This window comes from Vitis riparia, chromosome 19, assembly GCF_004353265.1.
Source record: "Vitis riparia cultivar Riparia Gloire de Montpellier isolate 1030 chromosome 19, EGFV_Vit.rip_1.0, whole genome shotgun sequence".
NCBI lineage: Eukaryota > Viridiplantae > Streptophyta > Magnoliopsida > Vitales > Vitaceae > Vitis > Vitis riparia.
Window position 1 is genome coordinate 1,124,418 of NC_048449.1, and position 6,613 is coordinate 1,131,030.

A 6,613-nucleotide genomic window follows, 5' to 3' on the forward strand; every position below is an offset into this window, starting at 1 on the left:
CTGGAGATATTATAAGCATGAAATCTCCACATATTTAGTAAATAGTATCTTGTAAAACTAAACTGACAGACACAAGGCCTATCTCGCTCTTTTCTCACAGGTGCAATAACGTGATGGTGTCAGCTAAAAGAACGGAATGGACACACAATAGAGGTGTCTGTCCCAAACACAACATGTTCTCTTAGGGAATGCTGGTCCCAACTCCCTCCACTCCCCCACAAATTTATATTAGGCATTTGATTCCCACATCGCCCCCCTAGGGTCCTCTCCATAGGAACACATATCTCACCGTTCACCATTGAATTCGAGCTTTTTGGGCTCTGTGATGGTCCCATATCCTGTATCATCATCCCACTTGACCACCTTCCACACCGTCCGTTTTAGGAAACACATTCTTTTAATCAATCAAACATTCCAGACATCACATGCACCATAGCTGTACAACATTAGTGGACAAAACCAAATTCAATTATGAGCTGTCATAAAAGATAAGATCTGTGCAGATAATATAAAATGATTCTTTTTATACTTCGATTTGCACCCGAGCTTTTTCCAAGATTCTTTTAATCAATCAAACATCCCAGAGATACAAGACTCTCCTATAAATTACTACAATTAAAAAAAAAAAAATCTAAAAAATAAACTTGCTTATGCCCTATCTAATGCGTCTATACTAAACTCTCATGTAATAAAATCATAATTGATGATTACAATTTTATTTTTTTAAAATGGTTAAAAACTGTAATCATCAACCACTGATTTAACTTTAAGTTTAAAATCGTAATTAATAACTACAATTTTGATTTTCTTTTTAAATTATCAAAACCATAGTCACTAACTACAACTTTAACTTTATAAATATTTATATATAACTTTAATTTTTTAAATAAAAATATTATATTATTTTGATTTTAAATATACTTATTTCATTATTTAAAAAATAATAATATATGAAATTAAATAATTAATATTTTTATTTTGATATAAATATATATTTTTATTTTATTAAAATAATAGGCACTATATTTAATATAAATATATTTAGTTAATTATATTTAAATATAAATAAATTATAAAAACCTATTAAAAAACAAATAATATAAATTATTATATTAATTAATAATTTTTATATACTATATGTAAGTGGTATATAATATCACATGTATACAAGTTCAATTAAGTTTAAAATTTATCATATTTTAATTTAAGTTTATAATATTATATCGATATGATAATAATTTATTTATATATTTAAATAAAAATGTGATAAATTTTAAACTTAAATTAAACTTTTATATATATATATATATATATATATATATATGCGTGTGATATTATATACCACCTACATATAATATAAAAAAATTATTAATTAATATAATAATTTATATTATTTATTTATTTTCTAAATAGGCATTTATAATTTATTTATTTTAAATAAATATAATTTATTATATTTTATTTTAATTAACTAATTATATTTATATTAATTATAGTGTCAATTGTTTTAATAAAATTTATTTATATATTTAAATAAAAATGTGATAAATTTTAAACTTAAATTAAACTTTTATATATATATATATATATATATAGATATAAATATATATATATATATATATATATATATATATATATATATATATGTATGTGTGTGATATTATATACCACTTACATATAATATATAAAAAATTATTAATTAATATAATAATTTATATTATTTATTTATTTTCTAAATAGCATTTATAATTTATTTATTTTAAATAAATGTAATTTATTATATTTAATTTTAATTAAATAATTATATTTATATTAAATATAGTGCCTATTATTTTAATAAAATTAAAAAATATATTTTTATATCAAATTAAAAATATCAATTATTTAATTTCATATATTATTATTTTTTAAATAATGAAATAAGTATATTTAAAATCAAAATAATATAATATTTTTATTTAAAAAATTAAAATTATATGTAAATATATATAAAGTTAAAGTCGCAGTTAGTGACTACTGACTTTAATAATTTTTTTAAAAAATCAAAACCGTACTTACCAATTACGGGTTTAAACTTAAAATTGAAACCATGGTTGGTAACTATGATTTCTAACAATTTTAGAAAAAAAAAAGTTTGTAGTCATCAACTACAGTTTTATGATATGTTGGCTTATATGGTACAAACGCACTAGATTGAACATTATTTTGAAAACAAGTTTATTTTTTGAATTCTTTATTTAAAATGTACTATTTTGGGTCAAAGCTCCCCGTAAATAAATGAATTCGAACAAGGAAAATAAGAACAACTATAAGGCTTTCTTCTTAGGCTTTCCGATATCAGGGCAAAACATGTCTGTCTCACTTCCCGTCACTCCTATTCCAACCACCCAAAGGGTTCATCATCAGGAGTGGCTCGCTCCACTGCAAACTATCCTCCTAACATTTGGGGTGATCGTTTCCTCACCTACGCTCCTGATGATACGGTAAGTGTATTTGAGTTCCTAGATAAGATTTTGTTTCTGAAAGCAATGAATAATTATTTTTAAAAATAGTTCTCCAAATGAACTTATGGAGAACCGTATGCTTTTGAAAACATTACCAACTAGGCCTCAACTTTTATGTTTTTCTTGCAATGTTGCTGGTGCAGGTAACCCAGGAATGTAAAGAACAGAAAATAGAAGAACTGAAAGAAGAAGTGAGAAAGGAGCTAAAAGCCAGTGCCCATAAGTCTCCAGAACTGCTGAAGTTGATAGATTCCATCCAACTCTTGGGATTGACATACCACTTCGAAAGGGAGATTGAAGAAGCATTGAAAGACATGTATGGAACATATAGTCTGGTTGATGATAATGAGGACCTCACAAATGCCTCTCCGGTTCCGGCTACTAAGACAAGAAGGTTACCGCGTTCCATCTGGTAAAAGCCCCTGTCCCATAGCTGCCAAAACATATATATGTATATGTCATCTTGAATTACTTACTATTGATTTAATGGTTAATTTTGCTGATGAAATAGATGTATTTAGTAAGTTCAAAGACAAGGAAGGCAACTTCAAGGAATCTTTGATTGGTGACTTACCCGGCATGCTAGCTTTATATGAAGCTACACACTTGATGGTGCATGGAGAAGACATACTAGAGGAAGCCCTGGCTTTCACCACTGCCCATCTTCAGTCCGTGGCAACTGATCCAAATAATCCTCTCTCAAAACAAGTGATTCGTGCACTAAAGCTGTCCATTCACAATGGCGTGACTAGTCTAGGGGCAAGGCACTACATTTCCATCTACCAAGAAGATGGTTCGCATAATGAATCTTTACTCAAGCTTGCAAAGTTGGATTTCAACCTATTGCAGTCACTCCATAGGAAAGAGCTAAGTGAGATCACTAGGTAAGTTCTTGAAGCAACTATATGCAAAAAGTTAGCTATTTGGCAAAACTTCTTGACTTTCATCACCTGCTGATGTAACTTAGATCAGGTGGTGGAAGGGTTTAGACTTTGCCACGAAGCTACCTTTTGCAAGGGATAGACTAGTGGAGATTTACTTTGCGGCATTGGGAGTGTGCTTTGAGCCCCAGTACTCTCTTTCTCTAAGGTTCTTAACGAAAGTGGCCATCATGATAACCATGGTGGATGATATATATGATGCATACGGTACAATCGAAGAGCTCACACTCCTTACAGAAGCAATTGAAAGGTTAATTTGACATTTGCTTAATTTCTAAATTTGTGGTATAGAATATTTCATAAAGTACCAAAGATGTATTTTGTTACTTCGCTTTCAGATGGGATGCCAGCAGCATAGATCAACTTCCAGATTACATGAAATGCTTTTATCGGGCATTACTGGATCTTTATGAAGAAATGGAGCAAGAGATGGCCAAGGAAGGAAAATTATACCGTGTTCACTACGCAAAAGAACTGGTTTGGCACCAAATTACCTTTCTTCTAGATCCTTTATTTTTGCCTGATTTGGGACCAATTACTTTTCTTCTGATCCTCTATTTTAACATGATTTGTATATATATATATATAAGCTAGTAGCATGACCTGCATGATTATGTAACTCAGATGAAAAAGCAAATCCAATCCTACTTTGTTGAAGCCAAATGGTCGAATCAAGGATATATACCAACATTCGATGAGTATATGAGTAATGGAGTAGTAAGTGGTTGTTGCTCTTTGCTCAGTGCCACATCTTTCGTTGGCATGGGAGATATAGTAACCAAGGAGTCCTTCCAGTGGGTGCTCAGCCGCCACACGATGATTGGAGCTTCACAGATCATTTGCAGGCTCATGGATGACATGGCTTCCCACGAGGTATTAGATTCTTCTACAGAGATTAAATGCTTAGTAAGTGAAATTTGATACTACAGAACTTAAGTGCATGTTTGGCAATGTTTCTTTTTAAATAGTTCTGAAAAAACAGTTCTTAATTGTTTTTAAAAAGAAAATTTTGTTTGATAACTCAAGTCTAGATTTATTCTCTATTAAGGTAAGTACTATGTGTATAATGTAAACGTTTCCAAAATATTTTTCATATTTTCCTTAAGTTATGTTTCGCATTGTAAAATTTGAGGGAAAATGTGTAAAATTTGAGGAAAAATGTGTGAAGGGAAAAAAAAAAAGAGGAAAAGTAGATGAAAAGAAAAAATGAAAAAAAAAGAATATATTTAAAGTCAATAAATTATTTTTATTTACTATATCAAACTCATTTAATTTATTTTAACTCATCAATATAAAGATTAAATAATTTGAAAATATATAAGTTTATAATTAATTTTAATTATATTTGATTTCCTTTGGTATTTTTCATAGGAAAATTAAACATGTGAAAATCATTTTCTTTAACATTTTTTTTCTTTTTATAATATTTTCTAGAAACCAAATATAATCTTAATATTTACAATAACCAAACATTTTATAGAAGATCTCGTTTATTTTTAAGAAAGAACTTCTAAAATACTAAATAGTCTTAGGTGTTCAAAACTAAAAAATTTTAAATGGTTTAAGGACATATTTTTAGTCAAAATAATTATGACAACATTAGACCATGGAAATCATTATTGGAAGGAAAAATTTATATTAAGATTACCAACATCATTTACAAAAAAGCTAGACAAAGAATTAGATGCATATATAACAGAAGAATTTCTTATTAGTCATTATTAACTTATGAAAATTAATTACTTTTATTAATAATGAAATATTAGCCTTATGTACATACCTTAAGCTTAAAAGTCAAATGAAAAAAGGAAGATAATATAGTAAGAAAGAATTAAGAAAATTTTGTTCTTATTAAGGACATGATACTATAATTAGTCCTTCATAAAAGAAAAATAAAGTTATTTAAAGAAATTTTAATAGAAATAAAAAACCAACAAAATAATGAAACAAAATTTCCAAAGAAAAATATAAAAAATAACAAATTAAAACTCTTAAACAAATTAAACCCTAAGAAAAAAAATTAACAGTGCTACAAATGCCAAAAAGTGGGACATTATGCAAAAAATCGTGAACTAAAAAACAAAATAAATTCTCTACAAATAAGTGACAAGGTTAAAGAACAAATGATTAATTTAATGAAAAAACATTAAATTCAAAACACCTAAAATCTATCATAAACATAACTATTTTCAAAACAAACTTTACAAACAACTATTTTCAATTAAAATTTTGTTATGTGTTCCTTAATTAAACAGCCCCATATATATATATATATTAATTTTTTTTTTGCACAGTTTGAGCAAAAAAGGGTGCACGTTGCTTCTAGTGTTGAATGCTATATGAAGCAATATGGTGTTTCAAAGCAGGAGGCGTATGATGAGTTGAATAAGCAAGTAGTCAAGGCATGGAAGGATATTAACCAGGAGTGCCTCAAACCTACACCAGTGCTGATGCCAATCATCACACGTGTTCTAAATATTGCCCGTATGATGAATATCTTGTACAAGGATGGAGATGAGTTCACCCATGTTGGAAAACAGAGGAAAGATCTCATTGCATCGATCCTCATAGACCCTGTGCCAATGTAAGTGGAGAGATGGTTCTATGTTATCCTCTGTGTGCCATTTGAGGATATGATTAATAATCTGAGTGGTGTTGCTGTTTGTTATCAAAATCTCTAGTGTAAGAATAATAATCTAGCATCAAGGGTGCTTTTTATATTACCAAGTTGGAGGTATGCATTGTACGGTTTGTTGTGAACTCGTTTGAAGAATTATCAATGTTCCTTTCCTATATATATCGTCTTCCAAGCTCCTGCAATAGTTGATGAATTTTTCTTTTTCTCATGAATGGTCAATCCCTTAACTATATTCTTTAATCCTCCTCTTGGTATGAGAAACAAATCACGAAGTTAAGAGAACTTCTCAAATGCTAATTAAATCAACATTTAAAGGTGAATTCCAATATTGAGGGGTGTTCGGATAGAATTTTCAAATATCAAGCCTATACTTAACAATATAATTTATCTGAATTTAAAAATAGAAAATTTCATATCTAGAATTCGTGAAAATCTGCTACTACTTCTAATATTAATACCAAGTGTAAAAGAAAAACTATTTCAAATAGGCCAGGATAAGCTATAAGCAAATAGTATTGGTTTACATGAAA

General features: G+C 28.4%; 1 pseudogene; it reads left to right on the forward strand.

Moving 5' to 3' along the window:
• Positions 1-2,349: 2,349 nt before the first annotated feature.
• LOC117908724 lies at positions 2,350-6,258 on the forward strand (annotated as a pseudogene).
• Positions 6,259-6,613: the final 355 nt, after the last annotated feature.